At 34.1% G+C, this 24,796-nt stretch overlaps 1 protein-coding gene across 2 annotated transcripts in view; it reads right to left on the bottom strand.

The window, feature by feature from the left end:
* LOC149802232 (uncharacterized) overlaps nucleotides 1–22,580 on the bottom strand; it is a 39,752-nt gene extending 17,172 nt beyond the window's left edge. For both annotated transcript variants that reach the window (XM_089956661.1, XM_089956662.1), the window contains exon 1: nucleotides 22,370–22,580. The gene's annotated coding sequence lies outside the window, so the exon portion shown is untranslated. The remainder of the gene's footprint in view (nucleotides 1–22,369) is intronic.
* Nucleotides 22,581–24,796: the final 2,216 nt, after the last annotated feature.

The following is a 24,796-nucleotide window of genomic DNA, read 5'->3' as shown; positions in this document are numbered from 1 at the left end:
GATGTCAAAGAACTGCTTTAAATGAGTGTAATTAAATACACTAAAACTGTTCACTGATTATTATTCTTGCTTAAATTGCATATCAAAGTACCTTAGCAATTTGTTCATTCATCTGTTAGAATACATAATTCAGCTCCTATCACGATCAAAATCAAACATCAATTACCGGCGTGTGTTTAGATTGTGGGCACGTTTATTTCAGAATGTGGGCACATTTATTTCTGATCGTGGGCACATTTATTTCGGCGCTTGTTCAGAATGTGGGTACCTTAATTTCGGCGTTTGTTCAGAATGTGGGTTCATTTATTTCAGACGCATGGTTGATAACACCAAAATTATGGACAACGTTCAAGCTACTAAAATACGTAATAAAAACCTGAACATCGTGCAGTGGGAAAACTTACAAAACTACTGTTTAGCTTCCAGCAGAAATCTAGCAGCAATCTAATAAGCAAATAAAAATAAAATCAAACTAAACAGATACAAAAACAAAATATACATTCTGATGAAATTGTTAAATATTTGAAATGTACATGTCTTTGAATATTGTTATATACATTATACAATTCAAAGAAACAGACTAATGTTCAATATTTATTTCAAAGTGCCGTGTGCACATGTATAGTATATCAATTTATCCAAATATATGAAAAGTATTAGTCCTTATCTCACAAGGTTTATTTAAATATCGGAAAACTATTGACCCTTATCTCTCAAAGTTAAAGCAAAACTTGTCGCCGTTAGTTCATCATGGGGGGGGGGGCGCTCTTTAAATCGTTATGGAACAAAATACATGCCGATATTGTGAAACTGAGCAATAACAAAAGGAATCATTACTTTCCCATTGAATCATATGGATAAATAAGAAGTCCATATCTTCCCATCCTTCACTAACATCAGCACACGTAGGTGGAAAACATACCTGTGCAACACTTGCCCTACTTCAACAAGCGATAACGTGTCTCTGTCCAAATAGAAATGCTGAACTATCGTCCCCAGAAAAGAGCATTCATGGAAAGATTCACCCCGTTCATATTAATCCTGCAGTGACATGCGCATATTTGTGATATACACAGAGCTGAAAATTTGTTGGTGTCTACGCAAGCCATACTTATAATTTTATTCTGAATGAAAATATATCAAATTACAATTGTTCTCAGTAACCATAAAACAAATTAATCTTGCGCAAATGTGTAGTCGGACAGATCTGTTTTGTAAGCAAAGTGCTAGCTTATCTACTTCTTGACATGTTTGTGCAGACAGGGGAAATGGCATATATTAGATTTATATACGACGCAATAAGTAAATTGCTCTTCCATATAGACGTTGTTACACTCATACTATACTGAATGTACTTTAAGCTGCAGGCATATTTTTAACTTGTTTGTGCAGACATGAAATCCATGTGCTATGGCTCGATAGACATTTAGGAAGAAGCATAAATTTAATTGATGTAAATGAATGCACACCAAGCAGGGCAACATGAGAGAAAAGGAAATATTGAATCATGAAATATTGAAATATGTATTTTAATCTTAACCATTATGTGATTTTTTATGGCCAGAAATGTCATAAAAAAATGATGTTTACTGAACTGTTTATTTTCTCAAAAACTTCTGAGCATTCACAGATTCCGACATGCTATTGAACGTACAATAAAATAACACCCACATATATAATCACTCACGATGCATCAAATTTTTAAGACGAATAATTCAGTTTTCGTTTTTATGGTGATGCACTTTCTCAAACGCTTGTACAAGTCTTAATAAACCACCATTAACCGTTTCTTCTAATAAATACATGAAGGAACTATTGTGTTATAATCCACCAGACATGATGCACAAAATCTTTCTCCTAAATCTTATTTGCTAAGCTTTATAAAAATAGTAAAAACACACTGTCTTGAAAGCTTTGGGATTATTTGAGATTTATTTCACAATTTGTAACTGTAGTTTGAGATTTCACCTTGTTTTGTAGGGAAAATATCATTTGTTAAACTTAACTCAGATTTGTTGGTTTCGGTTCTTTCTGTTGCACTGTAAATAGTTAATTGTTGTAGATGGTTGTAAAATATATATTAAGATACTATTATTTCTAGGTATACTTTTTCACTTGGTTTTGAATTCTAGATACAGCCTTCAATCTGAACTTGTAAGATCCCAGAAAGGAAATTGTTTTTACAGTTTGATTGAAATTTCCAATAGGATTACCCTCATCCTCATATTGTGACTATGTTCTTTATTATGGTTGTTTTTTTTAGAATTACTCATTCATAATTCAACATCCGAACTAGTGGAATCAGTCTTATATTTGTGTTCAGTTTTAATTTGAGAAGATTTATTAATTTATATTCACTGGAATTACAAAGTGCTCAATCACAATTTCGGACTAAAAAACTACTTTGGGATTATTGTGAATTTATTTAGAGACATTTTGGATGATACAATTGTGATGCATCAAGACTGTTAGCACGTCAAAACTTTTCCAGGCTATTGGCACATAAGCACTTTCAAGATTGTAATTGACTTGGAACAATTATTCTAAAAATATTAGATAAATAGAAATAGAACTTTATGGACTTTTTGGAATTTAATTCGCATTACTGTAAGATCTTTTCAAATTTTATTTTGTATTCATGCGAAATAAATTATTTGTTGAAGTTTACAAAACTTGCTTAGTTTTACTCTTTTTTTATTACTTAGTTTCGAAAAAAAGAGAATATGAATTATCAATTCATGTACAGAAAAACATCCTAACCTGCGCGAACTTTGAACCTGAAACTCCATTTCTGCATATGCATGACTTGAACCTACATACATTCATGTATTCTAAAACGTTACTATTGGCAAATGAGTAACCTATAGTCCTATACCAAATATTTGCTAACTTTCACAATTTAATACACATCTACTGCAATAAATAAGAGTGTTGATTGTACACCTTATTCAGCGTGCAATAGTTGCAAATTAAAATTTTAGCAAATATAATCCAAAATTTACTGGTATTGAAGTGGTAAGGCGTCGGTAAAATGTGGTCTGCGTACTTATTGTTTTAACATATCGAGGAAAACTAAAATCATTTTTTAGTATTTTAGTGCAATATGAAATCTAGGAAATTTGTATTTGTGATATGAAATCTGAGATATGAATATTGTTAATCACATTCAAGCGGTAGTGCCTCCCAATTGACGAGTTAGAAGAGCTACAAGAGAGTGATCCCTCATCAGTGCTCTAATTTGATGTACGTATATAGACACGCCTTCGTTTTTTCATTTCTTTTATTTGCAGCTTCAAGACCTTCAAGGTCCTCTCAGGCACACAGGTGGTCATGTAGAATGGTTTTCTTGATATCAGCTGTTTGACTTTCAACTATATTGACGACAGCTCAGATCCACAGATGTTGACCAAAAAAAAATGCTGAATTAATTTTAAAAAATGCTGATTTGTTTCATGCAATTTCCTTGCTTAAACGTCTATATTGCGCAGTGATATGTACTTCCACTGAACAACTACTGTGTCATCCGCTTTCATTTTCTAGCATTATTATCAGCTGCATACTGTGGCTTAACACCAGACGCTGCTCGGATGGAACTGGGACGTTGTACATGGTCTTAGGACATACTTTTCAGCAACTCAACTCATGTAGAGATCGATATAATTAGAGCTGGAACCTTGTACAGTAATTTGGCAATTCTTGATATCGTACATAATTAACGAGACAATAAACACCTACAGGCTATGGGATTCGACGGTCTGAAGATCGCATATTGCAAGACCTACACTTTCAGATGCAGCTTTAGTATTGTCATACATAGAACACTATTATACAATATTTGTTTGGTTTAACACATTTCTCAGCGCATGATAGACTGACTAGACATGGCGCTGTGTATAACGGGTGCCCAAACAACCCGAAAACCTTAGCTAAGAACTACGAACTCATGGGAAGCTACCGACATGGGTATTTATGCGAATTGTATGCAGTTTGTAACGACTTGATGTAGTCTTGTACGAATATCCAACTTAAATATAGACTCAAGCCAGAATTCTCTGACAGTCTCTGTCCTCGTTATCAGTTCCGGTCACAAAAGCCTTTGGGCATAAAATACAAAAGATGATGACACGCAAAAAGCTACTATGGCTAGTCTATGATGTTATAGAGCAACATACATCAGGTATAGATCCTTGACATTTTCGCTGTGTAAGTCAATGACTTCCACGCACCTGTCTCGTGGTCGAGCCATTTCTAAGTCAAAGCAACCTACGAGGACCTCAAACATCACTCTGGTTGAATATTAAGCTATAATATATAGTTATAATACATATTGCTTTGCGTTCCACTTTCATTATAGTATCCTTTTGACGTGCAACGGATTAGGCTTCGTCCATCATATACACAAGATGATAGTCCTGCAATGTAATACCTCGACCCTGATATTTATATTTAGGAGGGAGAGGTCTTACTGTCTAAATAACGGCGCTGTGTAGCGTGTTTTGATGGCGACTAAGATCGTAACGAGAAATCAAAGTTTCAGGAATATCTCACACTGGGCAACCCATACTGTCGCTTTTCTACAAATTAAAGTCATAATGTTTTATTAGGCTTTACTTTCTCAGATGTCTTTTTTCTTATAAATTCAATTTCTCTCACAAGCAAATGGACCTTTTTTCTCTTATGTTATGTGTTTAGGCTCGAATAAACTGTAGCACAATAAAGAGTGAAAACAACAAGCTTTGAAAAATATAATAATTTATTACCCTGGAAAAATACTGTAAAAATGAAAAAAATATGAACTTACGGTTTTTAGAATCAAATCCAAAACTAATTCAAGAATAATCCACGAATAAAAGTTTAGAAGTCCTAATAATAAAATGTTCTAATTATTTCAAGTTCAAGTCCCGACGAAGAATCATTGATGGAAGACGATGACGTATTCTGTAACCTGTAGTGTGTTGAACTATACAATTCCTTGCATAAACAAGAAATATCACTCCGGTTTCGGAAATCCGAAATTTGTTCTAAAAGAGCTGTCTTTGTTGAAGATTTTCTTATGAGCACACGTATATCTCCAGTTAAATAAGGAATTAATCCTTTTGAATCCAAGATATTTGAAATAACTCCAAACGGCAAAACAGTCATTTTCCAGTGTAATAGCCCAACTCAGATTATTTCTCTAAAATGGAAGGTTATATCATATTCTGAAACTCAGTTTCGAAAATCCCCAAGTTGCGAAATCGAAAAAGGGGGTCACGTGATAGTGTTTATAATACGTACGCCTGACATGACCCTGATGAAAACCAATCATTTTACTCTAAGAAATAAAATGTAAAAAATATTTACTTCTTAATCACCTTGTCCCATCATGACCTAGACAACAACCAACCATTTTAAAATAAAAATAGAACTTATTTGCGTGGCTGCTACCAATTTTGAATCAAGGTCAAATCGTTATTCTGGCTCTAATGCCTCCACCACCAAATCATAAATATCAGGGTCGATATCTTATATTGCAGGACTACTCAAGATGACTGATATGTACCTTCTTATTAATGTGTACACTAATTGCCGCGCTTTTTATAATCTTAGACGGATTCGCATTAACTTGAACCAACTTGACGTTAATTGACAGGAACGTAAGATAGACGTTACAGTTATTAGTAAGATTGAAAACAATGATAGACCGGCGTCCACTTGTATCTAATGTTATATAAAACTTCACTTTTACTTTGTACCTTTCCCAGTACTATAGAAGAAGGATTCAAAATTGTGATCTTTTTCAGTATTCTTGTAATCGATTTATGTTGTTTGGCATCGGAAATAGTGCCTTAGAGCAATACGAGGCATTACTTGAGATATATATATATATATATATATATATATATATATATATATATATATATATATATATATATATATATATATATATATATATATATATATATATATATATATATATATATATATATATATATATATATATATATATATATATATATAAAGCATTATCATTTTACATGATATACTCCTGAAACTGCGCGTCAAGTAATCTGCATTTTCGTTTTACCTCTTAGATTTAGGTATATGAATTTATAGTCATATAACTCGTTTATTGAAATTGAAGCTGTTTGCATAGGGATGATTTCTTTATTGCAATAAGAACTTTCATAGAGAATTTCTTATTTGCAGTGAAATTTGTTTGTACATAATGAAGATTAATTTATTGCAATTAAAACGTTTGCATAAGAAAGATTCCTTTATTGCAGTGAATGAACTTTTTGCCTAGAGTAGATTCCTAATTGCAGTGAATGAACTTTTTGCCTAGGGTAGATTCCTTTATTGCAGTGAATGAACTTTTTGCCTAGGGTAGATTCCTAATTGCAGTGAATGAACTTTTTGCCTAGGGTAGATTCCTAATTGCAGTGAATGAACTTTTTGCCTAGGGTAGAATCCTAATTGCAGTGAATGAACTTTTTGCCTAGGGTAGATTCCTAATTGCAATGAAAACTTTGTCAATACTGAAGATTCCTAAATTTGCAATTCATGTGTTTTCTGCATAGGAAAGATTCTTCAAGTAATTCATCAAGAGAGTTTGAGTATGATTCTAAATCATTAGACGTAATGGAGATCCACATGAGGTGTTTCCTTGAGATTCGCGAAATCACGACTGTCTGAAAAAATATTCACTTGTGTCTTAACTGACTGACTAAATTACTTAATTATACAATTATTTTTGTGTTGGTCAAAACTTATAGTGTCCGCAGCTGACGACCACTATAGTTTATCTCCTCATTTAAGTACTTCAACTACAATCTACACTTTGACCCTTCCACTCTACAGTTTTGCCCATTTCAACGCTTTCTTAGCATGCCTTCTATAATCTATTCTCAATAGTTGTCCAGGTTTTTTTTATTTAATTACCTGAGTCGATTTTAACATATTATTAAGCTCTATATCATTCTTGCAACTGAACTCTTAAGATCTCCCTTAAATAGCTCTCCGTCGCTGCAAGAAATATCCGTTCAATGTCCTTCCTTGACTTCCACGCTTTCTTCATATTATTGAACATATTTGCATTATAATGCTTCCAATGCAGTTCTTTTTTCTTTCTCTCCATGTGATGATTCAATTGCTTTTGCCCCCTTCCATATCTATACTTAGCTCGATTCAGTCCTACACATAACTGTTTATGTTCCTTCCGAGTTTAAATGGATTTTCACATTTAGGTTTCCGTCCACCTCTTCTTTCTTATTTCCTGAAATATTACCTACATATGCTGTTGTTAATTTTCGTTCTTACCTTCTGAAACAAAGACAGGATTGTAATGGTACACGTTTTTGTTGATACCTTCACTGTACATTATGTCGTGGTCATCATGACACGCAAACATTAAGATTGACGCATGCGCTAGGTTCGCAATAAATTGCTGACAGCAAAAGATGGTACATGCTCTGTTTGGTGAGTGAATGAATTTTAATTAGAGCCCGTTCGATAACAGTTTAAGAGAACGGCTAAATGAATTTTACAACTCTATTTAATTTATGTGCATGATATTGATTCTATTGTTATATTTTTCATACGGGGGCGTCTCTTGTTCTATTTTATAACTCTGCTCAGATCACTTATTCCATCCATTAATTTCATATTTTACTTTATTGTTTATTTGATCCGGACAATAACACCGTGGTCGATCATCTCCTAGATAACGACAACTTAAAGAACAATAAAGAGTGGTTATCTCTCACATCATCTAGCACTTTTCGACAATGATGTTTCTGTCATACTAAGTATACTTTTCTTATGATATAAGGAACCGTGCCAAACTGCGTTTCGCTAAACAAAACTAGTTTTGCTATTGCTCTTACCTATGGTTTTTTTTTTTTGATAAGTGACTAAAATGAGTTTGAGTCATTAGAATTTTAAAGCAAGTGCTGCTACGGAAATATGTTGGATTGTTCATCAAAGTTCGGACTGATAGGTATCTAGATATTCCAATAGCACATGCACGAATCATTCTTGGAATATTTTGACATCAGTTTGCGAAGTAGACGTCCTTGTCACGTATATCAGTTGTCCGTAAACTGTCTCCATCCATAAAGTATACATAAAAAATTTAGTAACAGATATAAACACTAGAGCACACTGCTCTCACAGGCATCAACACTAGGATCCAATATCCTTTATTTTCATGGTCCAAGGATACAGAGAGTGTTAAAAGAAAGGTTAGCGTCAACAACTCGTTCCCCATCTGGTTAGTGACAGGGTGCATTTTAATTTGTATGCATAAATGGGTTTTCTGGCAGACGAAGATCAGGCGATATACCAGACATATGCTATAAACCCAATAAAATTTCGAACATTGTTTTACATTGATAGAAAATGCAAGTGAAATACAATTATTGATTCATGCAAAAGCTGACTGGATCTAGCAAAAAGTTTATTATTTGTTTCATAAGGAAAGCCATTTTTATGATCAAAAAAACAATCATTTTTGTCGTCGCATCTCAGTCTTGCTGGTTAGCAAGGTATTTACACGCCCACGTGGTATTTAAAAGAGGAAGCTAACTGAAGATTTTCACAACCGTCTGGTCCTCGATAGGTTTTATCATTCCGTTTCTATGGCAGGGATGGCAATAAATGTGGCTAATGATTAATTAATAAAATAAATTATTCAAGTTCAAATACTGATAAAAGAATGATCGAGTACCCTTCCACAGTTCTTGAAATTGAAAATGTTTTTGTTGTTTTCTGTGTGTCTAAGTCTGAATTTTTGAACCCATACATTAAGCTTATGATTTTGTTGTTGCCATTATTACCAGGTCCTTCCAATGCAACACTCTTTGCATCAGTCGCCACATTTCGTATGTGTTGGGTATTGAAAGACACATCATTATGGAAATTGCTATTTGAATGGTGTTATAGTCAGTAAGACTTTTCCCCTTCAATCTTATCATGACAGGTACCCTCCACGCCAGCCGTGGAATGGCAATGAATGTCACATTGAATTGACCATCATCCCCATAATATATTCCCATCTACTTCGTGGTGGAAAGATTCGTGATAGTTTTGCTACATTAATCCTTATTTTATGTTGTTTTAACATAATATTCAATTTTACAATCATTCATGTCACGTTCACAATGTCACTAAGAAAATTCTAGTGAACAGCATATTTTATTATTTTTCTTTAAATTTATTCAGATTTTAAATAAATGTAAATTATGAATTTGTATACGCAAACAGCCTTTTACTCACTGACGTCACTTAGATGTCTTATTTTTTTGTCGTCCATGCCAAACTTTTATTCGCATTCAAATGTATTTCTTTTTATTTTCTTTTTATCTTGTAGTTGTTCATAATGCACGGAATATATTCCGTTAAGATTTTGAAACCAATTTAAAACTTCTTTTTTTTCAATTCAAAGTTTTAACCTCTTCCAAGACTCAGCCGATTTGTTGGCGTTTTATTATCTTTACATTTTGGTACTGCATCAGTCTCGCACATTCAAACGTTTGATGATTTTAGAAACTGTGCTCGTACAGGTTACCGTCTGTCGCCGTAATCGGATATGCTAACACACTCCTAAGTGATATCAACTCAAGTATATGGTCCTCGACATACCTAAGCAGAATTTAATGATAAGATGTCAATGATTTTTCATGTTATCGACATCATTATCAATCGTGGACGCTTTGATGCTCCACGAACTTTCAAGTGCATGTTCAAAATCTCTTGCTCGAAGTCCACTTACACATGTTGCAAATCGTACTGGAGGTCGGTAACCTCAATGTTTCAAGGTACATGAGCACTTGTATTCAAGATATGTATGAACATTAAATGCGCATAACGTTACCACATCCATCCATCAATATTATATATTTGTGTTTATTCTGCGAATTATATTTTGTGTAAAGGAATGACTTCAACAACCACTGCATTGAGTGTTCAGAACATCTGCAGTGTTAAAACTGCAATGTTAGAACTGTCTTGAGTATTCGACATTTCTGCAATGCTTATATCTTACCTACTATTTTTCCGATAATTAAATTGGAATTTTATGCTTTTCGGTTCTCAGCTTCATTTTTGCAGTCATTTAATAGCTTTGCATGCTAGTTTCTGACGACATTTATGTTTATATGTATGCCGTTCATGCCTTCAAGAAAAATATCAATTATAGTTTTACTGATAATGTCAATTGTATGTAAAGTATTTGGCGTATGGCAGTTTTTGCCACATTGAATGTTTCACAAGTACCGTATACGTTGTCACATTGAATGCTCCACAAGTACCGTGTACATTGAATGTTCTACAAGTACCATATACGTTGCTAAAGGATTCACGGTACTAATTCAACTCCTATAGTACACATATGGAAACACCATCATATTAAAAATGCAATAACTTAACATTTCTGGGTACTGATGATCTGAATCATATTTCTCCATGCACATCTAACCTTGGTGCAAGCTTATGTGTGGAGAACACCGTATGAGTCGCGGCATTTTTTTAATCTACATGTGCATGAAACACGTTATCGATTCTGCACCAAATGAATACGGTGCTACTTTCATTATTGATCGATTCTAAGTCAAGTCTGTAAAAATATTAAAAATGCATCAATAGAATTTTGTCTATATTTTTTAAATTACAGATAGGATAAGCTCTCAAAAGATATTTTTACTAAAATTTTATTCATTATTAACCAATTAGGGACCACCAAACCCGTATATACTATATTCATTTCTAGACTGGTTCACAGTTCTTCCATATAACTAGTACCGTGTGTCCTATATTGAATGTTCACAAGAAATGTATACGATTCAGTATACTTGAATGTTAAGGTATTTGTGAAAAATATATTTCAGTTTCAATGATAATATGAGTTTTATGGAAGGTAGTTGGCGTATGGCTGCTGCTGCTACACTGAATGTTCCACAAGCATCGTATACTCTAAAGCATTGAATGATCCACGACTATCGCATACGTAGCCACATTTAATTTCCACAAGTATCGCATGGGATTCAGTCTACTTGATATTTAAGATCTTTGTGTCTATCTTCCTTTATATGAGTAAATTTCGTGATGTTTTTGCGAATTAAGTCCTTATTTTATATTGCTTGTAAATATCGTATATTCTCGCTTGTAATTCGAGACCAACTGAAAACTGATCCGAGTCGCATAAAGCGCTGCTGATCAGGGTCTGTGTTTTTTCTTCTACTGATTACTCCTAACGAACTCCAAAGATCCAGATCTGCCGGCTCATTATGCATTGGGACTTATCTTATAAGCGAATACATAAGGTAGTATTCTTCAATTATTACACACATTTATTTACGTTTGAAATATCTCTGTGGCAAATTTCACTAAAAAGCACATTTTTCTTCAGCGAATTTATCACATTCTTTCGGAACTGTAAAGGTAACGAATAAGTAAGCATTATTGGCGTCTAAAGTAATTATATTTAATCTGTAACATTAAGAATAGCCAATCATCTTTATCCATTAACACGTGTTAATTTTCTTGTATGTTGAACTTCTTAAGTAGATGAGGACAATAATGTTGAAACTCCACTCCAAAATCTGCCAGTCATCGAAGAGTATATGACCTTTAAGTATCGTTCAGTGACTTTAGACAGTTTGCCGCAAAACAGGTTGTCCGATATCAACGGAATCGGACGTGCTTACAAACTTCTTTAGGACCTCGATAGACGTGCTTAAAAACTTGATTAGGACCTCGACAGAAGTGCTTACAAACTTGATTATGACCTCGATAGATGTGCTTAAAAACTTGATTAGTACCTCGATAGAAGTGCTTACAAACTTGATTAGGACCTCGATAGAAGTGCTTACAAACGTGATTAGGACCTCGATAGACGTGCTTATAAACTTGATTAGGACGTCGATAGAAGTGCTTACAAACGTGATTAGGATCTCGATAGACGTGCTTACAAACTTGATTAGGAAGTCGATAGAAGTACTTACAAACTTGATTAGGACCTCGATAGAGGATCCATAGTCCTAGGCAAGCAAACATAAATCTTAAATAAGTACGATATCAATGAATTTTCATAATAATCATTATGAAATGTGAATGCTTCGAAAGTAAGTGGCATGAACTTTCCAGGAAGTGCATGTTAAAAATCTTCTGTTAAAAGTTCACACGAGAATGTTGCAACAAAATTTAACGTGGACAACAAAAGGCTATAATGTAAAGGAGCAGAAGTATGCAGGGAACGTTATACGGCTGAAATATATCACCAGTGGGTACAAACCTTGACCACAATAATGAGTTTATAAATTATAATAATACTTCTTTTTTTATAATACAAACGACCAAAGCCAAAACATTGAACCTTTTCCTATATATGTCTATGATTTCGAGTCACCCCGTAAAGAAGATATACGTGACATTACTTAGTGAACTCTGGTACGCTAAGAAGATCACGCTTATCCACAATGGATGTTGATTTGCCATTTGCACTATGAAATATTCAAACACTGGAAGGGTTATACGGGGATTTCGTTTCGGTCAATTTCAGTAAAAACATACCAAATTATTATTCTTAAAATAAACCCAAACAAAACCAACTGAAATCCACCCCTTCCGATGCTACAAAGCACCGTAGACTGATAATGCAATATTTCAGAAATATGTCGCCTGCTTCATAACATCAAACTATGTTGTATTAGACGAAAAAAGCTTGAAAAGCTTAGAACCAGTCAATAATAGTAATAATAATAATCAATAAGCTTTGAATTTCTTACTGCACGCATGTTCGATTACAATTGTGCATACACGTAACACATTTTATAATCACATATACTCTGAAACAGCAGGTGAGAGTTAACGGAAAATATTTTCCTTTTACAAAATTCAAACTTTAAAGCGGAATCATAGGTTATTAAAGGCCATTTAGTTCGAACCATATAAACAATATTGATATGGTTTTAACTCCAAATCTTCACGACGACAGCATTGCACTGAAAATATCAGACAACGCTGATTCGTATATGTTAATTAGTTAATTAGTTAATTAAAATGCGAGTCTTGGAGGCACTTGAATATCTAACTCCCTTTTCTCACATGAATATCTCAAGTCCCTTTTTTCTGTTGTGATTTGAATATAAAATCTAAGATTAATTAAATAATTGTTTTGCAGTGGCGGTTGGCACATTTCTGCTCTAAAACAGCTCATCCTGAGCAAAACAGATGTCTTGACTGACTGCAAGTTACGCATCCCATCCTGTTTGCTGGGTTAGTGGGTTACACAGTAAGGAGATGTTAACCCGTTTTGTTTCACTGAAATTGTATCGGCTTGTCGCTGTTAAACAGTACACCCGCTGCATATAGTTATCTAGTTATTCGCTACACTGTTAGTGACAGCATATGTTTTCTACTGAAACATGCAGGCCCCCTTATCTGAGATTAAAATATTGGGCCAGACCATTTGCACCTCGTTTAATAGATTATTTCAGATAAATGAAAGAGTAACGACTAATTAACCGCAACATGAGGCTCTCAGCATCAATCTCATCTTGATCATTTTTAATTTATGTGTGTGTGTGTGTGTGTGTGTGTGTGTGTGTGTGTGTGTTTTGCTATGTATATTTAGTCTCTATTGTGTGACTGCATTTTGTCCATAATTGAAGGTAGGGCCTACCTGACTAATATCTTTTACTGGTCAACACCATTTTACATAGTCAATTTTATCTATGATTGTACATTATATATTAACATTATTAGTATTTCTAGGCAAACATGTTCACCTGAATTTAAATTCTAGATACAGCCTTTAATCTGAACCCAGAAGATCCCACAAGCGAATCGTGGTTATAGTTTGATGGGAACTTTCGTTAAGATTACCATCATCCTCTTACTGTGACTTTTTTATTTGGGTTGTTTTTATATTTGAATTACTCACTCCTAATTTAACATCTGAACTTGTGGAATCAGTCCTTTAGTTGTGTTCAGTTTTAATTTGAGACGATTTATTCATTTAAATTCAGCGGAATTACAAACTGCTCAATAACACTTTCGGACTAAACAGCCAAATTTCGATTATTGTGAATTTATTAAGAGACATTTTGGATTATATCATTGTGACACATCGCGACTGTTAGCACATCAACACTATTCAAAATTTTCAAGATTGGAACTCAGTCGGAACACTACTGTAATTCTTTCGGCATATTCTATACTTTTGGACTTGCGATAGAGCTTGAAGCAATATTTGGAATTTAATTCTCATTACTCTAAGTTCTTTTTAAATAAATAATTTTTTAAAATATCAAAGCTTCCTGGTTTGCACTCTTTTATGTTACTTAGTTTATAACCAAGGAAAAGAGGACAGTGTGTGCATTTTTTTCGCAAATCAATCTTTGGGGTCAATAATTTTTTCGAAGGAGTAAACAGACCATCGAAAGCCATAGACGGCATTGGAATGTCAATTATCAATTCAAGTACAGAAAGACATCCCAACACGGGCAAATTTTGAACCTGAAACACCATTTATGCATCTACATTTCTTGTATTAACGTACATACATGTACGCACATATATTACTACTTGAAAATGAATAACCTCTAGTCCTTTACAAAATGCTTGCTAACTTCACATTTTGATTCACATTGCAAATGACTAACCTCTAGTCCTTTACAAAATGCTTGCTAACTTCACATTTTGATTCACACTGTACATGAATAAGAGTGCCGATTGTTCACCATAATCAGCGTGCAATAGTTGCAACTAAAATGTTTAGCAGATATAATCAAAGATTTACTGGTAACGATGAGTTCGGACTGCTTTTAAATTTAACATATCGAGGAAAACTAAAATCATTTTTTAGTATTTTGGTACAATATGAAATCTAGGAAATTTGTATTTGTGATATGAAATCTGAGATATGAATATTGTTAATCACATACAAGCGGTAGTGCCTCCCTATTGACGAGTTAGAAGAGCTACAATAGAGTGATCCCTCATCAGTGTTCAGATTTGATGTACGTATATAGACACGCCTTCATTTTTTCATTTCTTTTATTTGCAGCTTCAAGACCTTCAAGGTCTTCTCAGGCACACATGTGGCCATGTAGAATGGTTTTCTTGATATCAGCTGTTTGACTTTCAACTATATTGACGACGGCTCAGATCCAGACATGTTGACAAAACAACTGCTGAATTAATTTTAAAAAATGCTGATTTGTTTCATGCAATTTCCTCCCAGCTGAAGAGTTAAAACAGCTACAAGAGAGTAATCCTTCATCAGTGCTCAGATGTGACGGTAGAGAGTGGTCGACTCGTTATCGGCTGTGTGACTTTTTTTAAACTACAAATCTGATCCATACGTGTGGAAAAATTGCTGATTTATTTCATACAAAGTCCTTGCTTAAAAATCGATTATGGGCAGTAATATGTACTTCAGCTACAATACACGTGTCACACTATTATATTTCAAGCATTATTATCAACTGTATAAAAGTGCATATTTTCAAGCTTTTTATCAGCTTCATACTGTGGCTTAACACGTGACGCTGTTCGGATGGAACTGGAACGTTGTACATGGTCTTAGAACATAATTTTCACCAACACAACGACTACATGTAGAGATCGATATAATTAGAACCGGAACGTTGTACTTGGTCTTAGAAAATACTTTTCAGCAACACGAAGATTCTGTATGACTCACGGTACTAATTCAGTTCCCATAGTAAACTATACAAACCCCATGCTATTAAAAATTCAATAACTTTAAATTTTTGAGTGCTCATGATCAAACCTATATTTATCAGTATAGATGACACCTGGATGTCAGCGTCTGTGCAGAGGAAAGGATATGAACCGCTGCATTTTCTGGACCTGCAAGTTTTTGAAACATGTGCTTTCAATTCCGCACCGAAGAGTCGGGTGCTACTTTTAGTAATGAATGTTCAAAATTCAGACTGTCAAAGGACTGAAATTCCATCAATAAAACAATGTTTCTAAAAAAAATTCACTTACAACTAGGATAAGCTCTCAAAAGATTATTTTTCCTAAAACATAACTTACATTATTAACCAATCCTGGTCAGCCAAACCCATATATACTCTATTTTAGGTTCACCCATTTCCAGGCTGGTTCCAATTTTTCCATACCATTAGTGCCGTGTGTCCTGCAGAGTTTGGTGGAGAGGGGGAGATAAAGATTCCTACTCATACATTAAAGAAACAGACGACGTTTGAACGCACAAACTGATCTTATTTTGCGTATTTAATTAATGCATGCATTCTGATTAAGTTCATGGACTTTAAAAACCAGCCAAAGTTGCACTACATGACAACATAGAGGTGTACGTCAACAAAAAGCATTGTAAATCATCATTACTAATACTTCCTTTTGCCTGGAAAGCGGACATTTCTTGATGCTATTGGTACATATCAGTAAACATGGTGAAAGTAATTTGGCAATTCTTGACAATAAACACCTACAGGCTATGGGATTGGACGGTCTGAAGATCGCATATTACAAGACCTACACTTTCAGATGCAGCTTTAGTATTGTTGTTGTTGTTGTTGTTGGGGTTTAACGCCATATTTCAGCACACGATAGGCTATACATGGCGGCCAGTATTAATGGTGGAGGAAGAACCCGGGAAAACCCCAGAAAGAACCACTGACCCACGAAAAGCTACTGGCAAGCTTTCTCACATACCCACATTGGCTGAATCCGAGACTCGAACCACCGCAGACAGCGGTGAGATGGCAGTGATCCGTAACGGAGAGCGCTTTAGACCACTCGGACACTCGGGGCCCCGCTTTAGTCTTGTCATGCATAGATCACTATTATACAAGATTTTTTGGTTTAAAACATTTCTCAGCGCATGATAGACTGACAGATGCACCCCCCCCCATTTCCAAAAAACTGAAAAGGTATTTTATGTTTTTGTGTTTCCCCCTCAGATATGAAATATGCTTTATTTAAGATAGAATTTTATATAAAAAATTTAGTCTTAGAATTTTTGATGGGGTATTTATGTTTCCTTAGTGTTATCTAAAGGTTGTTCGTCCGAGCCTGTTTTTTTTTTCATCTTGCTCGAAGTTCCTTCCCTTGTACTTTTTTGTGACCTTTGCTAGAGGTCGCCTAGGTCTCAGTGTATGCTATATGTAGTGGTGCTATATTATGTGTATGCTATTATATATATATATATATATATATATATATATATATATATATATATATATATATATATATATATATATATATATATATATATATATATATATATATATATATATATATATATATATATATATATATATATATATATATATATATATATATATATATATATATATATATATATGTTTGAGAAAGCAATTTTAGATCCAGTGTTCTTTTTCCCATTTATATTTCTTTTCTACTAATTTGGATTTAGGATCCGATGTATTCTATTATGTTATATTCGATTAAATAGTTTTGGTTTTTGAATTTTGAAGATGGAACCGTGTATAATTTTTTTTATATATAAATTTGCTGTTGTTTGAATTGAGTGCTAATATGTGTCGTTCCTAGTGGTAGTTCTAGGAGTATCAATATGTAGGTTACACTCGATTCAAGGTCCACACTTCTTTATTTTCATTGTGTTTCTCCTGAGTCGAGTTAGGTCTCCTTTTATTAATTTATATAAATATTGTATTAGAAAGAATCCAGAATTGTTTATTTTTCACATGTGGGTTGGTCAAACCATACAGTACGGGAGCTGTATGGTTTTAAGATAGATAAAGAGGTAGTAAAATATGAATTATCCCCTGTTTGTGTTTTATGTCTGTGTTTGGTCTGTTTATGTTCTACATGGGGTATTTTTTCAAAACTCTTTCATAGGCCTGTTCACTGCGCGTAGCGTCATGTGACTTAGCCCCATGATGTCATAGTCTTTACTTTCCACATGTAGGTTCCCTGTATTTATGTATATTTTGTCTATAAGCTTTCTAAGTTAGGTAGGAATTGTATTTTTTTAAATATATATATATATATATATATATAGAGAGAGAGAGAGAGAGAGAGAGAGAGAGAGAGAGAGAGAGAGAGAGAGAGAGAGAGAGAGAGAGAAAAGAATATATTAATAATCCCTTTTTTCCCTCCTTATACTTCTCTTTACCTCTTTATCACAATTATTTGCCCACAGGCCATCATGGTGTCTACTATGTACTCTGTAATTTTGTATAAAGTTTTTTTTTATTGAAGTCTCCATCCATGTATAATATATTTGCCTTTTGATATCTCCCCCCTTTGTTTATTTCTTCTATCTCTTTCAATCTACATGTTTTCCTGCTCTCGCACTGTATCATTGTGTGTAGTTTACTAAAAGGGGCTTTTTTACACAGTGGGCATTTTGGCGATTCCCTGACCATGTGCCGTCTCACTGCTACGTCTCCTGTCAACCATGCATTGTGCATGTATTTGAAGCAGAGGCTTTGTATTTTTAGGGAGCGTAATTTGGTCCAGTGCCCCCATGCTCTTTTCCAGTTAATCTCTATGTTCTCATGTTCTACTTTACTTTTAGTTTTAAGTCTTTTTATTTCCTCTCTAATGTATCTATATGTTAGTTTTTCCTCCAGGTCCCATAAACATTTTATATCCCTATATTTGGTTAGTATTTCTTTGATATGTCTAAATTTTCTTGGCATTTCTTGTTTTTTTTACAAGTTTATTATTTTTGTTAAGGACTACCAACTCATGGGAAGCTTCCGTCATGGGTATTGATGCTAATTGTATGCAGTTTGTAACGGCTTTATGTAGTCTTGTTAGACGATCAAACTTAAATATAGACTCAAGCCAGAATTATCTGACAGTCTCTGTCTTCGTTGTCAGTTCCGGTCACAAAAGCCTTTGGGTATAAAATACAAAAGATGATGACACGCAAAAAGTTACTATTGATACTCTTTGATGCTATAGAGCAACATACATCATGTACAGATCCATCGTGGTTGAGCCATTTCTAAGTCAAAGCAACGTTCGAGGACCTCAACCATCACTCTGGTTCTATATTAAGCTATAATATATAGTTATAATACATATTGCTTTTGGTTTCCCTTTCATTACAGAGTCTTTTGGATGTGCAACGGTTCTGTTTAGGCTTTGTTAATGTTATCATCAAGAAGGCTGAAAGTCATCTGCATATTAATGCGTACAGAAATGGTCAGTCTTTTTGAAATCGTCTTACAGTGTACTTTTAGCCAGATTCCCATTAATTTGAACCAACTTGGCATTATATTAAAAAGGATTAGATGATCGATGCAGTTATTCATAGGATTAGAAACAATGTCACGGCAGCAACACCGGGTGTGTTGGCGGCGTGTACTTTTTACTGTTCTTTGCTAGTGTATAAATGCGCCAAAGTGAGACCAGGGTCGACTTGTATCTACTGTTGTATAAAACTTTACCTGACCTGAACATTATAAACCTTCAGAGCGTGACTTTTGGCTTGAGATTTATTTTAGCCAATTACAAAGGATCTTGGTCTACGCTGTTCACAGTTCTATTTGATATACTTAAGTATATAAAGGAAATTTCGGTCTCATATATTCTTTGCATAATATATTAATGGACGTTACCGTGCATTCACCGAACAAGCCACCAACCATTGCGTGACCAAAACGTATTTGTGACGAGTTCTTCTGGTTTCAAGGAATCTCTGATTTTGTTTTGTCTTTCCTTTCTATCCATCATGCATCCCTTAATAATTATCAAAGACGAAATCCTTGTGCCAGAGATAAGCTAGAGTCAAGGTCCGGCAAATCGTTTATGAGATTGATGCTTTTTGACAACAAATATTAAAGATAACTGTCACACGAGTCAGCGTTTCTAAGTTTTTCTCTGTCCCCATACGTAAGAATGAATGTGTCTGTGTACTTCCTCTTCAGTGTAAATACAAGCTCATGTATAGATAGAATATGCATTTTTTCATTCTATCTTGTTTATATAGAGTCCCAATGTATGAAATTCGCGTGTGAAATTTACATTCTAGTCGTTCTGAACAAAGTCATAATGTACACGCAGACTACATTTTTGCATGGTCTTCTACAATATTAATTATAGCCAGTCATAGCTAATTACATTACCAGATGAATGAGATGTGGGTATTAAAACAATTTCCTAAAATGGCGGGAACAGTTGTCACATGGTATCAAGGTATCATGCCAGTGATGCTAGTAGCGTAATACCTTACTTGGTAGCAGTTTAGTCGAGATGTTTGTTGATAGAAATAGATATGACTGGCACGTGTAATGTTGCACTGCTGATATTCATGCATCTGTTATTGAAAAACAGATGTCGTGCTGAAAATAGCTCTAAAACTTCAGGTGTTGCTGGTCATTTGGTTTGTTAACTAAATGTGCACATTTGCTATATTTTTGTGTGAATTTAATACATTGGATAGAAGCATTTAGTAAAGTTGTTTTTAGGTATTTGAGTGATGCATTGCAGTATTATTTGTTCTCGTCATCATCGTCAATCTAGTCAGAGTTACAAGTATCAGTTTTAATCAAGCATTAAGGCAGTTGACAACATAACCATTCAAACTCAAAAGTCTGCTTGTTGTATGCTGCAAGCTAATTGTGTTATTAGCATTCAGGATCGACATATTCTTACGTCAATAAGTGTTATGTTAATGAGGTTTATGCTTTCTGACAAGAAATATCAGAATTAACTGTCCTGCCATTCAGCGTTCTCGACTGTTTCCTTTTTTTTTTTCACCCGCATGCTACACCGTAGAGACCGGTAACATTTTGTTTGTACTTCTACTCTGCATCTCTCTCAGTACTGACCATACAAGGGATCCAAAATTGGACTGACTTTCAGTATCCTAGAAATTGATTTATTTTGTGTGGCATCGGAAATATTGTCTTGGATAAATAAGAGGCATTATTTGACATATATCATATTTATGTCATATATTTAGCATAATAAGCAAAATTAAACACAATTGTTGTAAGAAAATAGTTCGTGTTCATGCAGCGGTTCTTAAGGCAAAGCATGCTACTGACAAAGACAGAAACTTCTAACATTTCACATCGATAATACGACACACTGCATGATTTTATTTTAAAATCCACTTTAGCAAATCCTTCTATGTGTGACCAGAATTAAATTTCTCTTCTTACAAGTAGTTCTTGCATTCATTGTCCATTTCTTCTTTTCTACGTTCGTTTGATTTGTCCTGTTTCGATGAATGTCTTAAGGGTTATTTTCAGAATCTCCGTATACCGGACATGTATGGCGAACAGACAACTGCAAGAAAAGCTTGCTTCGCGTTTGAGAACTTACCGACTAGAAATATGGAACTGTATCCATTTGTTCAAGAAACAGAATGTTTGTGATGTGAATTATGTGGTTTCTGTTCGCAAATAGGAGAAGTTTACATGACATATGAGAAGATTACTTTAAGCAGAATTTGGAAACGCAAATCCATTTTCAGGTTAAACAAATAATCAAATAATAGTCTTAAGAAAATAGCAATATTATATATGTATTATATAGGTAAATCCGTGCACTCGATTGACTTGACTTTCTAAGTATATAATAGCACGTCGTCTTTGAGAACTGATGGACCGAGAGAAAGTGCAAGTGCTATGCACAGAAAAGTATTATATTACATAGGTTAGTATTACAAACAAGAGAAAAATGAAGAAAGAGTGAGACACTCTAGCACTTCGACCAACTGACATACTTCCTACGTTATTCAACCTGGCTGAAATTGAAATTGCATAATGACGCAAACGATAATATTACACAATGACGCAAACTGGCTGACGATAAAATAATTTGCATAATGACGCTTACTGGCTGACAATATCACATAATATGCAGGTAATTCGAATTTTTAATATATATATATATATATATATATATATATATATATATATATATATATATATATATATATATATATATATATATATATATATATATATATATATATACACACACACATAATACTGTTGCTGCCATTCGTATATTACTATAACCAGCCATAGTGTTATCTGCTGAATAGACACAGCCTATATAAACTTCACTATTGTATGTTTAAATGCTACTAACTAAACTTATTGTCATCTTGGACTTAGGAACTGTACTAATTTATATATATATACTAAAAAAAAATTCAGTTAAGTGCCATCTGTATTCTTCTTTTCCAGAATATATATATATATATATATATATATATATATATATATATATATATATATATATATATATATATATATATATATATATATATATATATATATATATATATATATATATATATACATACATATATATATATATATACTTTAGAAAAGGAGAAATATAGATCGGCCTAAATTGAGAAAAAAAATCGTTTTTAACCTACCATGACTGGTATGTTCTTTCCTTTATGTTCATCCTCTTTTCATCCTTCTTCTTTATTTCTTTTTTGTCCTTTCTCGAAAGACTTGATCATCTAACCTTTTTTATACTTTTACTGGCAATACTCTTTACATCAGTTTCCCTAAAGTTTATGTCTTGCGCATTTAAAGACGAATAATTAGTTAAATTGCTATTTTAATAGGTAGTATATCATATTCCATGTGATGTTTTTACCTTTAATTTTATCATGACAGGTACCCTCCACGCCAGTCGTGGAATGGCAATGAATGTCACATTGAATGTACCATCATCACCATAAATATTCCCATCTACTTCGTGGTTGACAGATTCATGATAGTTTTGCTACATTAATCGTTATTTTTTGTCGTTTTAAAATAGTATTCTATATGACAATCATTCGTGTCACGCTTGCAATGTCTCAAATGAAAGTGCAGCAAACAGCATATTCAGTTTTTGTTTTCGTTGAATTTATCCAGATCTGAAATGAATGTAACTTATGCATTTGTACACACAAATATCCTTTTATTTATTTATATATCTGTGTGCGTGTGTTGTGTGTGTGTGTGTGTGTGTGTGTGTGTGTGTGAATTTTAATTTAGCTTCAACATTTTTTCATTCACATCGCTACGATGTATGCTGTGTGGCAGTTGATAGTGATGTCTAGCACTTGGGCACCATGCTGCAGACATGTAGCATCATGTCCCACCCAGTCACATTATCCTGACACCAGGCCGATCAGTCCTAGCACTAACCTTTTGATGCTGAGCGTCAAGAGAGGCAGCTATACCATTTATATAATTCTGTGGTATGACTCAGCCGAAGTTCGAACCCACTGCCTCCCGTATCCAAGGCGGAGGTTGTAACTACTTAACGTCTGTGTGCATTCAAAAGCGTTTCTTTATTTTCTTCTTTTCCTCTTGTTATTCCTAATGCACTAAATATGTGCTTTTAAGAGTTGCTGGCGTTTTTTGATGTTCTTTACATGTTGGTACTGTATCAGTTTTGCAGTTACGAGTTTGATGATTTTAGAAACCGTGCTCGTAGAGGTTATCTTCTGTCAGCGTAAGTGGCATGAACTTAAGTGAGATTTCAGTGCCTTTTAATAACATCAGCACCATTATCAAACGTGGACGTGTTGATGCTCCACGGACCTACAAGTGCATATTTAAAATATGTTGTTTCAAGTCCACTTACACATGTTGCAAACAGTACTGGAGGTCGGTAACCGCGCTGTTTCAGGGAAAATGAGCAATCGTTTTCAAGATACTTAATCCAAAATTGAATATGTACAACGTTACCACATATATCTATCTTTTTCTACTTTGGGAATTATACTTTATTTAAAGGAAGATCGTCAACTACCATTACATTGCATGCTTTTGCACACATGCATTATAGAACTCTTTGATTTCGAAGATTACGTAATCAAAATAGAACGGACCCATCCATTCCAGATGCATTGTATGCTCTAACATAAGTCAGTTCAGACTCATTTCACCTATTTCTGAGTATAAAAAGTATTTAAACTGTAACTGCGAGATGTGGATCAATGCAAGTTTTGAGTTCAGAGCATCTCCAATTTTATGTCTTGAGTTGTCTACATTTCAGCAATGGTAATATCTTACCTATTACTTGTCAGAAAATTATTATTGTGTTTTTCGGTTACCAGTTTCATCTCTGCAGTCAGTTATCGCCTTTGCATTCTAGTTTCTGACGACATTTATATTTGTAGGTATGACGTTCATGCCTTCCAGAAAGATATCCGTTTCAGTTTGATCATAATGTCAATTTCATGTAAACTATGGCGGATGGGAGCTTGTGCCATATTGACTTCTCAACAAGTACCGTATACGTTACTACATTGAATGTTCCACAAGTACCGTATACGTTGCCACATTGACTGCTAAACAAGTACCGTATACATTGCCACAATTAAGTTCCAGAAGTATCCTATATGTTGTCACGTTGAATGTTCCACAAGTACCTTATACCTTGCCACATTTGAGTGATCCACAAGTAACATATACGTTGTAATATTAACTGTTCCACAATATACGTTGCTACATTGAATGTTCTACTTGTACGTTATACGTTGCCACAATGAATGTTCCAGAAGTATTGCATATGTTGCCAGATGGAATATTCCGCAGGCATCGTATACGATTCAATCTACTTTTGAGTGGAGTGTGAAGGCAAGATTGTTGTGTCTATCTTTCTTTATGTTAGTAAATTTCGTGATAGTTCTGCGAATCAAGTCCTTATTCTATATCGCTTGTAAATACCGTCTATACTCGCTCATAAGACGAGACCAACTGAAAACAACACAGATCCTGATCCATAATAGCATAACGCGTCTGCATATCAGGGTCTGTATTGTTTGTTCTACTGATTACTCCTAACAAAATTCAAA

The sequence above is a fragment of the Sinohyriopsis cumingii genome, chromosome 4 (genome assembly GCF_028554795.1).
Source record: "Sinohyriopsis cumingii isolate HCF-2022 chromosome 4, ASM2855479v2, whole genome shotgun sequence".
In the NCBI taxonomy this organism is placed as follows: Eukaryota; Metazoa; Mollusca; class Bivalvia; order Unionida; family Unionidae; genus Sinohyriopsis; species Sinohyriopsis cumingii.
The sequence above is the reverse complement of the archived record's forward strand: the minus strand, read 5'-3'. Positions and strand labels throughout refer to the sequence as shown.